The sequence below is a fragment of the Cottoperca gobio genome, chromosome 11 (genome assembly GCF_900634415.1).
Source record: "Cottoperca gobio chromosome 11, fCotGob3.1, whole genome shotgun sequence".
Classification (NCBI taxonomy): domain Eukaryota; kingdom Metazoa; phylum Chordata; class Actinopteri; order Perciformes; family Bovichtidae; genus Cottoperca; species Cottoperca gobio.
In genome coordinates, this window is record NC_041365.1 from 16234899 (window position 1) to 16249770 (window position 14872).

Here is a 14872-nt window from a genome sequence, read left to right on the forward strand (position 1 = left end):
AACAAAGTAGTTTTAGTGAGTTGCAGGAGTTTGTTAAACGTTGTCTTGGTTGTGTTTTTGCCATGCTAGCAGCAAGGACGGACCAGACAGAATTATTTTGACAGATAATCGATGGATTGGCACGACATTTGATTCCCAATAACCTGGATATTACATTTCATGCCGCCAGTGGGTTAAAATGTGTCCAATACTTTGGTTTAAGACTAAAAACCTGCAAAATGAATGACTTTTCCCCATCAGCCTCAGCTGTGTACTTTGTGTTTATATCTTGCACAATATTACTTTTTCTAATTATTTGACTAAATTGATCTTACTATTATTGTCATTCGATATTAGTATTACTTCTAATACATTTTATATTTGTTACTCTATTTTGTTTTGTATTCTTATATTGTTTAATCTTGAGCAAAATAATTTCCTTCAGGATAAATAAAGTTCTTTCTTATCTCATCATAAGTACTGATTAGCAAGTGTTAGCATGCTAAACTAAACCTGCTAAATATCAGCATGTGTGTAGCCATTGATATTTAGAATTCATTTGACTTTATGTTTCATCAACACATTGCCAGATGAAAAGGGTTACTCATTTACTACTCATTTAATTCCAGATTTTTATGAATGAATGTAACTATGGCTCATTTACAGTTTGTGGTTGATCAATGGGCACCATCTCCTATGATTAGAATAATAAGATTTATAATATTGAATTTCAGTTTGTTCACACTATGAAAACCAAACAAAAACATTATGAAGACATCACACTGAGTTACTGGCTCTGTAACATTGACACACATTTGGCAAAGCGAGCCCATCAGGCCAGGTGAGGGGCTCGCTGTGGGTATGAGTCACCTCTGTTGTTATGGTTACACAGCCTCCTCATTTGTTTGTGCGCCCCAGGCGAGGTCATTAATTACAGAGTCGGTCTGAGACAGCCGTAACAAATCATGGACTGCACATGTGAATGGCAGACATTTGTGCCCACAGTCCTCGTTCACAGGACTTCAGGCTCTTCGTGCCGGGGACGAATGTTTCACCTCAGTTGCAACCCAGGAGACAAACGGAGGAAGAGGAGCAAGACAAAGAGGAGGAGGTGTGTGGAGGCAAAGAGAGGGAGCAACATTTTCAGACTTACAAGTGAACAAAAAAACACATTACTAAATGTGAAAAGAAAAGAAAGAAAAAAAGAGTGAAATTCAAACCACATAAATATAGATACATGGTTGTCAATGTAAAATATTTACTCTACAAATTTAGTAGCAATCTACGTCCAACATGAAGTATTCCGTTACATTTCACAATTAGGCATTTAATTGAAGATATAAGATGTGATTATTTATGCAATTTTAATTTCGTGGACATATCTTTATTAACATTTTTATTATTATTATTATTATTATTATTATTATTAATAATAATAATAATAATTGTATTATTATTATAGTTCATGAAACCACAAAACACAATGTATTTATTATTACTATTATTTTTTATATTATTATTGGCAGGGGGAGGGAGATACTATGTATAATTCTTTTAACTTTCTGACACTAACAATTCTGTTTAGCAATACTTTCAAGACAGTGTGGGGAATTTTTATACTTACTTACTTTATAAAACTACAATTATTGGTTGTTGTTCACTATTGATTAATGTGGCAACTATTTTCACAAAAAATATTTAATTTCTTCTCATATGCGATAAAAACAATTTCAAATCGATAATTAAAATAGTTGCAGATTAATTTACTTTTGATACACAAATCGATTTCATTATGGCCTTTCTTTGCTTCCTCAGAGGTGATCAGTTTATTCTTGATCACATGATCTCCACAGTTATAGGACGTGTGCTGTTTTTCAGATTGAATGAGGTCACTGCAAGATTGAATTGTAAAGCATGGTAGGTGATGGTGAGTGAGCTCGGCCAGTTTAGAGCTGAGGAACCGTCTGTATGTGAGTGTGTGTGCGTGTGTGTGTGTGTGTGTGTGTGTGTGTGTGTGTGTGTGTGTGTGTGTATGTCCGGTCAGCCGCTCCATGCCACCAGCTTAACCCCTGGATTCTCCACATTCCAGCCCAAAGTCAGGCACAAGTCTTGCCGTTGGTCCGTTTAAGGTGATTGACGTTATTTGCTACCATTAGGCACTACTATGTAATTGACCTTTGACCCCTCACAAGCGACCTGTTGAAACAGCTTTAAACCAGATCGTCTAATCTTCATGGGAAAAGCCCTCAATCTAGACTTAGGGCTCTAAAAGCAATCAACACCTAAAGGTGAAAGAGGGGAGCCGGGGTCACTGCCACCAGATCGCTCTGATCCAGTCGGGGGGGCGATGATGATCATTTTGTTCAGACTCACCGAGCCGCACAAACACACTCTATCAGAAAGAGAAAACTCAGGGCTTCGCCTCCATAATGCTCAATGTCCTTTTTCTGGATAAACAATATTGTAATTACTTGCTGTTGTTGTTATAACCAGACAACCCATACTGTAAAAGTGTGACCAAGGATTGAAGTGGCACCCTTTCTGTTTAAAAGTACAGTCATTTATTCAAATATAAGAATTGTGTATGAAAAAATGTGTTTTCAGATGTTTGGTGTCTTATTTTGTATCTTGCACTGAGAAAAGTTGAAACTATTAACAAAATTAAGAAAATACAACAAAATTTCAAGTTTTTTTTTAAGGTGTCGTAGATTTTTAGGAAGATATTTGATTTTCAAGGGGAACACAAACGAAAACAAAAACAATCTAAATACACGTCCCTGTATCATTCTCAAATTGGTTTGCAGGTATTTGTAATACGCAGACTAACACCATACAATGACTAAATCAGTGTTTTGCAGAGGAGCGAGGCTTTTATTTTACCTTTAAGATACAAAAGTCAGAGAAACATCTGAAAAAGTGACTTTCATTCAAACTTGGCACAAATATGAGAAAATACCTTTTTGAAATGAAAGTGAGCAACTTTAATTCTGTACACAGGTGCAAACTTAATTTCACATTTAACTGTGTAAAAACAGATCTTTACAGAAATTCTAAATCTATGATGTGAGCTACTCAGTAATGTATAAGAATTAATTAAGTAAAAAAGAGACAGATATGGCCTATACCTTTATAACCCCCCCACTAAAACAACTGCTATTGCTTGTTAAAGGGCAACGTTTTATTCTTTATGGTGGCACAGTAACAAGAATATTTCAAAACACCCTAACACGTTGCATTTTTGGCTGCAGATCCTCAAGCGTGTGACTCCAGGCCGCTTCTAAAATCCACTTTGGTCAAGTTTTTACTCGGTGGACATGATACAACCTGACAGTTTGGAGGGATTAACCGAGGTTTGACAACAAGACATTGTTTCAAATGATATTGATCAAAGTTCACTTTAATCCTGTTAATTAAAGCAAAGAATAACACTGAACAAATCCACAACTTAAAAGAGAAGCTAGATGAAAGACTTAATAAAAAGATTTTGATCTTGTAATTCTCTGTTAATGCTTAAATTTCTGATTTGAGGTCAGAAATGCTGCTGCCGCTTCCACGCTCCAGAAATGTGTCATTGACAAACTTATCAAGGCCTGAAGAGTGAAGGACCTCGAGTAAACCTGCTTCATTAGATGAATGCACGCGTGGTGGGAGGTCTGTCTGACTTGTTGTTAATGCCCAGAAATGCTGACCTCTCCCATGCCATGTGCCTCCCAAATCCAGATATGAAATGTGGCTTACTGATCAAAACATGCTTTCATCACCGCGGTCACACTGATACAGTCTGAGAGAAAGAGAGGAAGGCTGATTATCATGATTATGATATATAAATAAAATGGATTTGACTTGACTCATGATTTAATATTATGGCAGACCCCTCACCAATGAACCTCCCATGCAAAGTGCATTTCTGGTTGATGTGATAGAAATGAGAATTGAGCGGTTGCATTGGTGGGCTGCATCTGTATAGTTGTTGGGTACGTCTGGGTAGTTGCAGTTTAAGTCTCTGTTGAAAGACATACTTCTAACTGCCATCCTATTGCACACCAGAGGACCAGCAGAATCACCATGTGAGGAAGACTTTTTAATTTGTGATACCATTTCTATTCAAGAAACCATTTCACTTTCTCTATCAAAGGACAGTGTGTCATGCCCTAGATCAGTGGTTCCTAAATGGTGTGCCGTGAGACAAATCCCAGTGTGCCGCGGGATTTTGCAACAATTAGGCCTATTGCATTTAACTGTACACAAGGTTATGAATGATTTTTATTTACTTCAGTGTTTCCCCTAGGTATACTGCTCTGCGGGGTGCTGCCTGGGCTGGATCAGGTCCGTGCGTGGCGTAGATTTTTTAAATTCTCTCCTTACCTTTCCTCCGCACTGACTCTGACTGTAAGTGTGTGTGCACGCACGCGTGTGTGTGTGTGTGTGTGTGTGTGTGTGGGTTCGGAAGCGGTGCTCCGCCCCTCACGAAGCAGAGCAGAGGAGAGAATGTAAATACGCAAAGCAACTGAAACGTGCACATAACTGAGATAAATAACATAAGCGTTTAATTGATTTAATAAAAGAGCACCTGTTCAATGTGAAAAGTGAGTTGTGAATATATATATATATATATATAAAAAAAAGAAACGTCTTGAATTTCAGGGGGGGGGGGGGGGCGCAGCGCAGGGAAACACTGTACTTCATCGGTACTTTGTCCTACACACTTATTTCACAATATAGAAACAATAGGTCTTATATGCTTTGGCCTAAATATAAATAAAACAATCATTAAAAAAAAGAAATCTGTTACAAGGCTAGCCTAGTAAATAAATGTTGACAGAGTGATAACAGTGATACTTTGTGTTATAGAGGGGATTTTGGCCGGATATGAACACAGGTGTGCCTGGAGATTTTGGCTTGGTCTTTGGTGTACCTTGGCCACAGAAAGTTTGGGAACCACTGCCCTACAGCCTGGGTTGTGAGAACAGTATCAAATATTTTTTTCCCTTTTTGTTCTTACACAATAATAATGGAGCGTATGTTGAAGTACGTGGTACCCATGGTATCAAGTTGGGTATCAAGAATTGTGGAATTGTCCCTGGAATTAGTATTGATTACTACATGTCTGGTATTGTGACATCCCTACTCCAACCTCTGCCACCACCAACTTCCCTCACATCCATCTTCCTTCTCTGCTTCCAGTTAATTAACCTTCCTCACTTCACCTGCCTCTTTTCAGTGTTCTGCACTTTGGTCCACCTTACTGTACCGTAACAATGGTAAACTCAGAAAAGAGAAAGAAGAAAGAAAAGAGAAATGAAATGCCTCCTAACTGCTGCAAAATGAGAACGGACTCTTCAGCATATGTCATCCAAATGAATGAAACTTTAAAATACAGAAAACTTTATCAAATGAATGCTATTACAATTGTTGTTGCCTTGAGTTTAGGCCTAGGTCCTTTCACATTGTAACACATGTGATCTGCTTACATGTTAATAAAGTGAAATGAATTGCGTTTTGGGTTTCAAAACCATGTTTGTGGTCCGGTCCAACGAAACCATCACCCTCAATCAATCAATGATTTTACTGGATGGAAATTACATATTTAAATGGAAATGAGTGGAAATGTGTCCATACACAGTTATGCAGTAGGTATGTATGTAGGTAAGGGAAGGAGACTACAGGGAGACTTTGCGGCTCATACTGGTTTTTATCAAAAATGGTCAACAGAGCTTTAGAACAGTCTATTCTTGGGCTGCTACTTTTAATCCCGTCATTATTTTCCTGATTAATTGAATAATCATTTGATGTATTAATGATTTAAATTCAAATCAAATCAAATTCAAATCAACTGTATTTGTATAGCCCAATATCACAAATTATACATTTGTCTCAGTGTGCTTTACAGACTGTACAGGATACGAACACCTCTCTGTCCTTAGACCCTCTCATCGCACAAGGAAACACTTCCTAAAAGAAATCCCATAATTAAAGGGGGAAAAATGGAAGAAACCTCAGGGAGAGCAACTGAGGAGGGATCCCTCTCCCAGGACGGACAGACGTGCAATAGATGTCGTGTGTACAGGATAAACAACATAGTACAAATACAACATTTGACAGAAATTATGTTGTGCTGAAAAAAGAGAAAGTTTGGATGAATCCAGGAAAATGTCAAAAAGGTTTCCCGGTGTCCAGCAGGACCAGGGCAGCAGGCGCAGCCACGATTCCGAATTCAGACTTCTTGTTTCTCCCAACAGTCCAAAACCGGTGTATTCATAAATGACTTTGTGCTAATCAAAGATACTCTCAGCTATTACACAACAGGTAGTTGCACCTCCACAACTTGTATTGTGATTTCTATGCAAGTGTATGCTTTGTTTTGACCTTTTGAAGCTTTGACCTGTGCACTCCTCAGTGCTGGTTTTAAGATTCTTACTGTTGCAGCTATTCTGTGTCACTTCGGGGCCTTCTTTGCAAAATACATAAACTTTTGAGGTGAAAATCCTCATTTGAACATATTTGTGCTTCAGTTCAGCATCTGCTTGTTTTTCCATTAACACTCCCTGCACATTTACTCCTTCTTTGTTTTCACTGCTGCAGTTTTTTTTCTGTGTGCAGATAAAATCCAGATCCAGCAGTTTATACAAAGTACAATGCTCCTCTATTACATCTATGACATGTAAAATATTTCCTCTTGAAGTAACCACACATTTCCTCAAACTGCTTAAAAGCCATAATTGGAAACAGACAGCTTTTGTACCCCTGAGTCACAGTAGCCTGAAATATGTTTAAATCTTTATTATTTTCTTTCAATCCAGGCGACTGATGTTCATTTTTAGTCTTAAATCAAACTGCTCTGGGAAACTGTTCCAGAGCAGTTTGGTTAATGTTCATTGGATGGCTCTTTCACCTTTCAATCAGACTTCAAGCTTCAGTTTAAAGCAAATGTTTGTGTATGTTTTCCTTAAAGTATGCATGGGAAAGTGCCCCCGCTGCCGGCTCCGAGCGAATGTTCCCTGTGAATAAATGCATGAGTTTATGACTCTGTGTGTGTGTGTGTGTGTGTGTGTGTGTGTGTGTGTGTGTGGCATAGCAGCGGGGCTTTTCCGTCTTGTCAATGGAAAACATTAATGTCATGCCCCCACAAACCCACCTACCACCCCCTCAGCCCCCCTCCCCCCCCCCCCCTTGTTTAATTCAGTCCATCAACACTTCCTCCTTCAGCCTGTTAGTGTCACACTGCATTTCCTCTCCGGCCTCAATCAGAGCGACTCGCCACAATCGGCCCGGTTCAGGTTTCCCTCAAACGGCAAAGGGCTTCAAAGTCAATAACTGCTTTTTTGATTTTTATTGACCCAAAGACTCGGCCCCCACTCTCTGTCTGCCCAAATGCCACTCGCCCCCACATTTCTTTAAGGGGAATAAATTACAGTAAGGAGGGCCATTGTGCCGAGGTTTGAAAGTGGCATTGTCTTGCTGATTGCACCTGCAACTCATTTAACAAGGTGTTCAAAAATGTCCAGCCTTCAGCAACTCAGAGCATCCTGATGTCTGAAGAAGAGCAAGACTAAGAAGGTTGTGATGGATTCATGTAAGAATGGAGATTATTTTCTTCTAAGATTCTGAATCGATTCACAACTTCCAAAAATGTATTTGTGAAAGGTTTAAAAATCACAAAATACCAGTTTTACACGTTTCTTATGTTTATTCTTTACTCTTAGGTTTACGTGTGTGTTCACGTTATTGAAATCAGATGAAATACCTTTTCCAAATATAAATACACCCCTATAGGATATTATAAGTATAGTTTGAGGTTCATTCCTGACATTGGAAATAACAACAAAAACAAAGATTATCAAAACTTCCTGTTTTCTCTCGTGGCCTTCACCAACGGACAGTTTTCTCAGTTGTCATGGAGATGGTTTAGTTGATACCACATGAACTGAAATATTGTACTTTTTACTACATTTATCTGACGGCTGCATTCACTTTACAGATTCACTGTAAGAAGGACGAATACAATCTTGGTTTTGTCATGTAAAAGTCTTTTGTCTTTAAAAGGTCACCTTTTCAGGAACTCTGTAAAAGTGTTGCTTTGATGACACTATAAACTTTCAGACTTTGTGAAGGTTTGAGAAAATCTAGCCAATCTGTCTCTCTTTCTGTCCTTTTTCCTTTCTCGCCTTTCTTTACTACTTCTGCTGATCTGAAAGGATGAAGGAGGAAACTTTGAGAGAATATTTGAGAGTGTTTTAGTGCTAATACTTGTTTGCTTCAACACAAGCATTTATTTGTAGTGACTAGTTTTTTTTTTTAATTATGATTAACATGATGCTATAATGTTTGGACTTCAATATAAATGCCATTCCTTGAACTAGTGCCTGTACATTAGTGTTTGAATATTGTTTTTGAATCAGTTCATCAGTTGTATCATCCTCGTTATTGTTGAGAAAGAGGCACACATTGGTCTTCTGTTTGATTCTAATAAAATGTAACCAGGAAATTAACACTCACAGTTAAGAAATAATCTGACACGTAATCCTTCGTAAAAACAAATATTTTGAAGACAAGATAATGTGTTCATGAGTGAGCTTTAAAGGGGATGGATATATCTCAAGCTTGTTAAACAGATAAGTTATTGGGCTTGTTAACACATCAACTAACGTTAGTTAGAAAATGTTGTCAACTTTAATTGACTGAATTTATTGAAAAATGTAGCTTATTAACATGAATACTGTGTAATATATGTTTGAACTCTCCTATAATGGGAACAGCGTTGCACTCAGTGGGAGCAGTGATGCTGCGCTTTGGACTGAAGGATGCTGCAGGTCAGGAGGAAGTTTGGTGGTTGTGATATGAAGGACATCACAGAGATGCTGTCGCTCATTTTGGTTCTCAATCTGCTTTTGTTAACAGAACATGTTTGCTGACATATATGAGCCGAACAGACTCATCATTCTTTGTGCGTGGCGTCTCATCAAGCTCCGGTAGAAGTCGGGGAGGGAGAGAAGCTGATGTTGATTCTTCAGGGAATTATCCTATATAATTATTATTATATAAGTTTATATAGTTGCAGACCCTCTTAAACTTCTTCTACATTAATCAGCTCGATTTCTTTCTCAACTGATAGAAAAATCTTGGAAGTGCTGACTGAATTCTGTGATGAGACGTGACATGAGATGAGAGACGTGATCACAGACACATATTTCCTCTTGTTATCAGAAAGCTTGGCCTTTGGAAAAGCACATTTGATTTCGGACAGCGTGGGGAAGTGCGCAACATTGACGTTGCGTAGTTGTGTCTCAAAGAGACGGAGCTTCACACAGAATGCTTTCATGCGCACAGTCGGCTCTTGTTCCGTGTTGAGATGACCAGTAAGATCAACTAAACAGGTCTGCCAAACATGGAGGGTCTCTCAGCTCATGAAGAGGTCGGTCCTTCTCTTTCAAAAACAGATTGATTTCTGATCTCAGGGAATAAACCCGCTGCAGCAAGGAGCCGCGACTCAGCCAGCGCACATCAGAACTGTGGAGCTACGTCCCCGTATTCAGCATCGACATCACAGGAAAGCTTGACATTCTCTGTGGTTAAGTCCTCGTGCTTGAATTATGTTGTGTCCTTTAGACTCCTAAGACCAAGCAGCTCTTCCGTAACGCAAAAGTTATCTTCAAATCCCCGCAAAACAAATGAACAGCTGTGCGGTGTCTGTCGCATCTGTGCTCTCATCACATGCAATCAGTAAACATCTAAAGCACAAGCTTGATCTGACACTTGATGTTTTAAGTTAGCTGACAAGTCAAAACTGTGTTTCTGTGTTAGAACTAAGAAGTACAAAACATTCAAGCGCAAGTTTCTATCTGGGCCTTATTCCATTAGACTTTTAGAATTTGCTGCGGGCCAATTAAAAATGGACCCCAGGCCGCAGTTGGCCCACGCGCCGTAGTTTGGACACCCCTGCTTTAGACAGAGACAGGCTAGCTGTTTCCAGTCTTCATGCTAAGCTAAGTGGCTGCTGGTTGTAGCTTCAAATTCCCAGACAGACATGAGAGTGGAATCCAACCTCTCATCTAACTCCCTGCCAGAAAGCGAATATGGATATTTTCCAAGAATATCAAACTTTTGCTAAAAGAATCTTGGGAAATGAAGGCAAAGGGACTGTGCTCTCATCCTGTGGTTCCCACCTGTGGCCACAGAGGCCGCTGTTTGACAGAAGTTATGAAGCTTAAATAAAAAAATCTAAATATGGGAGATTTGGTGATGCATCCAATCATCAAATCATTGTGGCATTAAATATTTCACCTGTGTGGAGTTTTACCACAGAAAGAGGGTTTTTCAAAGTGAGTTTGAGTGTGTCTCCCTGCGGGTGGAAAGGTGGAGAAAGAACAGACAATCTGTAGGTAATCAACCGACCAATGACTGCCTGTGATCTTTTTTGGGGAAATCGACTCACTAATGGCTCGCCTTGTGTCCTGTGTCATTTCCTTTTGATGTGATCGGCCAGTGATGATCAGTGATCTGGCTGCGTGTAGTAAAGAGCTCTCAGCAGGCATTTTTAATTACCGGGGGGACTGATTTTGGCTGTGCAGCCCACCTCGTCTGGTTTCTATTTCCAACTGCAGACTGACTGTAAAACAACACTACCAGCGCTGTCACCCAAAACCAAAGCTGCTCATGTACAAAAGCAGCCCGGGCCCTGATTATCATTCTGTGTCGGGCATGTGAGCGACAGTTGCTCTGTTTTTACTTACAACCCCCCCCCCCCCCCTCCCCCCTCCCTTCCTCCTCCTCCTCCTCTTCTCTTTTTCCTTTAAGTATCTTTCTGCACACATAAAAAACTGATGTCAAGTGCACACGCTACATGCTCTATCTCAGACAAATCAGAGCCAGGTGCGTCCGTATGAGAGAGTTCATATTAGAGCCTATTGCAAACATCTGCATGTTCTGCGTGTCCTCATCATTCTGATCCCTGTGTGACAGTAAAAGGCTGCGGAGAGGAGAAAGAGGGGAACACCCGCGAAAAAAGTAACTCTGCTCGGTTTGTTCTGCTGCCAGAAGGCCTGAGTGATGGGGCAGGAACAGGGAGCGCTCACACACACACACACACACACACACACACTTATTTCTCTGCCCCTGTTTTTCTTTCTATTTCATGGCCTTCCTCTCACTTTGTTTTTCTCAACTTTCCACCAGTGGCATCACCTCATTATAGCGACAGTGTTTATCCTCAGCCTACAATAGAGTGGTGCAGGGCAGACATATTTTTATAGGCCGACCCGGAAATTAGCATCACACTGGTTCCCTCGACAAAAAGCAAGAAATATTGCAGGAAATAAGCTCTGTGGCAAACAAACGTTCATGATACTTACACGTTTTGTTCAGCGCGATAATCTCCACATATTAACGCCACCTTTTTGATGTTTGAAGAGTAAATGCAATCGCCAGCAGTAAAAAGCTGTAAACGAACTACACCACGGTCACATGACTTCACGTCACCATCACTAGCGGACTCGTTTACTAATCTCATTTAGCCACTTGTTAGCAACCACGGTTTTAAAGACACATGAGTGGGGTATTTACTGACATATTTACTGACGTATTTTATATTGTAGAACAAAACGTCTAAATCCTCATGACTTTGGTGATTCTCTTACTTTCCCTCTACCGGCACGATGAGGTTGACATTTCCGGCTTTTAGTCAAACGTCTCGACAGCTTTTAAATTAATTTTTCAAGATATTTGGTACAGATATTCATGTACCCTTTAGAATGTAACCACTTAACTTTTTATCTAGCGCCATCAAATTAATTAATTAATATTTGTTCCTTAATTTGACTCTTAATCTGTTCTTTTCCTGCTTTCTGTCATATAATCTCATTCTCACACACACGCACACACACGCACACACGCACACACGCACACACGCACACGCCTCTTCTAGCTCTTCTCCTGAAGTGCATCAGAGAAGAAGAAGGAATGGTATCAGGACTTTTCCCATCTCTATAAAACTTTAGCATTACGAGGTGTTGTGGATAATGTGCGTCTTTAAGATGTTGAAAAAATGTGGATCTGCCCCGGCTGCTCTCTCATGAAACCTTTACCCGGGGCCACAATCTGTACGAGACCAGCGAGATCAAGTATGAGAACGAGACCAGAGGATCTTGTTCAAAGTGCAGAAACACAACATGTACATGTGTTCAGATAGAGACAGAGAGGGTACCGCGAGGGGAAACAAGAGACAGAAAAGGACAGATGCAAGGGTTCAGATGGGGAAGAGAGGAATTATTGCCCAATGACTTTTAACAAGTGAAATCTAATTCCTTTCTTTGAACTTAAAAGAAAAAACATGCTAGCACTACAAAAGCTATTGTAAAACATAAAGATGTTTTCTGCACTTTTGTAACCAACCATGTTTCAGCAACAAAAGGTAAAACATTGCAGTTTCTAGTGTGATGAGACATTTTTACCAGATGTTTATGGTGAGTAGCAGCACGGCTGTCAGTCATCCTGCTGATGGAGGTGGGGGTTGTAGTTTCTACTGATTGAAATGGATAAGTGTCAGTCAAGTCCAAAACTAACTCTTTTTTTATACTACAACATTTATGAAATGTTATGTTTAAATTTACAAATGAAGCATTATCTTATTAATTGATTAATTATTCATTTTATTATACATTTCCGTAACAGAAATCTGAACATTGGATAATGCCGGGTTCAAAATTCTTGTTTTATTTTGTTGAAATATTAGACTCAAACTTTTTTCCACAGGGAATTTTGTATATCACTCCATTATTCAGAAATACTGTCAGCACCTATACAAAACCAAACAATTGCCCCTATGTTGAAGAGAAAAAAACTCATTTTGAGAAAGCGGCCTTTATAGTTAGTTCAGTAGGCAGTAGCTCAGTCCATGGGGAAACCTTGGCTTGGGAACTAGAAGGTCGTAGGTTCAAGTCCCTGAACGGACCAAGAACAAAGTGTGGACTGGTAGCTGGAGAGGAGCCAGTTCACCTCCTGGGCACCAGACCCCCACACTGCTCCCCGGACACTGTATAGTAGCTGCATATAACCTATTTTAGTATTAGGAGCAGTGGCTCCTAATACTAAAATAGGTTATATGCAGAGTCTAAATTTCACTGTGCATGTGTGACAGTAAAAAGGTGATTCGCTTTTCCTATTTCCATTTCTTTATTGTAAAATTCCCAAGACCAAACTATCAAAATTGACCAGTGCATGAACAATGTTTAGCCTTAATCAATGTCCACTTGCACTACATTTTTTCATTTACTACTACTAGTATGCAAAGTGGGGGACACAGTGACAACTTACTTAAATCAGGAACTATATGCAGGTCATTTACCTGTGATGTGTGCTTATATAATATCACCACAACCAAACCCTGAAAGGGCTTCTGCTGTTCAAAGTGACAGTTAAGAAGACACTGTTAGTCAGCAGCAGTGACCCACAGAGGACTCACCTGTCTGACCTCTTCCTCCTCATCACTTTGCTTTCTCACTCAACTGTGTAATCCCTCTTCTCTTCTGAGTCGGCACACAGGCAGAGAGATCAGCGAGCGTCTCCAACGTCAATCACGTCTGAGTGAAATGTCCAGAGACTCAAAGTACTAGAGTAAAGAGCAGCCCAGTGACAAAAGGCCCATTTAATTTATTATGGGCTCAAAACACAACAGCAAAAACCTTTACTGCTGAAATCAAAAAATGGCTTTTACTAATATTTGTGGCTCACTGTTGATTTTCACCCAGCCTGTGGGATTCAAGGTCCAGTATTTGTACTACTACTGTACATTTTATGATAAATGTTTTATTTGTTCAATTCCAAATTGTGGAAAATGTGCATTCAACTTCTTGCATCAAAAGGCTACTTTTACATTTGAACAGCTGTTTCTATTATTTTGTCCACCGTATTCATATGTAGAAGGGTCAGATAAATAACAGAAACACCTCTCTGTTCAACAGAGTGTGTTACTTACTTTTATTGTCCATATCAATCTTTAAAGGATCCAAAACCAGCTTCAAAATGTAAATGATTTGATGAGTCAGGGTTTTCTGCAGCATTTCAAAGACTATATTTCAACCATAGACTGTATGAAATAGATTTCAACAGGTATTTTAGACCTGCTTTAAGTTTTCTGAATAAATATGTTTAAATGACACATCTCTCATTTAAATGTGTGCTAATTTGAATACATTTCTGGGAACAGAAACTTTTAACTCATAGATATCGCCATGACACTTTTTTGTATTACAATTCTTCTGAAATGTTATGTTAAAATATGCAAATGAGACATTATCTAATGCTAATGTTTGGTGAATTCAGGATAAATCTACAATCACAAACAGACAAAGTGAGTGAAATAAACACCTAAATATGTATTTTGGAGGTTTTCTAGACTAGTTGTTATGTATGCAAAATAGCTGTTGAAACACTGATTTAATATTATGAATGTCTAAAAAGCTTTTACATTTTAATTACATTTAGCTCAGTTTGAACGGAGACATCTAAAAATATCAAAGCTCACTGGAAATCAGAGGAAGGCAAAACTTGAAAAGTGAAAAACGTGCAGCAAAGCAGACAAATAAGAAGTCACTGAAGTTCACTGAACAAACAGAAGGAGTAACAAGTGACTTCCCTCGTACGTCAGTCAGAGGGCTTTGAGCCTGCTGCCCTCTGACTCCACAGAGAGGATCTCCACGCTGAAGCCTCCAACAGGCTGCGTTTACCAGAGCAAACACAAAGGTCCAGGAAACAACACACCACTTTTGCCTGTGACTTAAAGCAAACAAAGGAGACACGTGTTGAGTTAAATCGGGTAAATATTTCAGGGGAAAGTTTTCTTTCGTTTTGCTTTGACTGTCTTGAGATTTTCTTGGAGACACATCACATGTTGTAAACT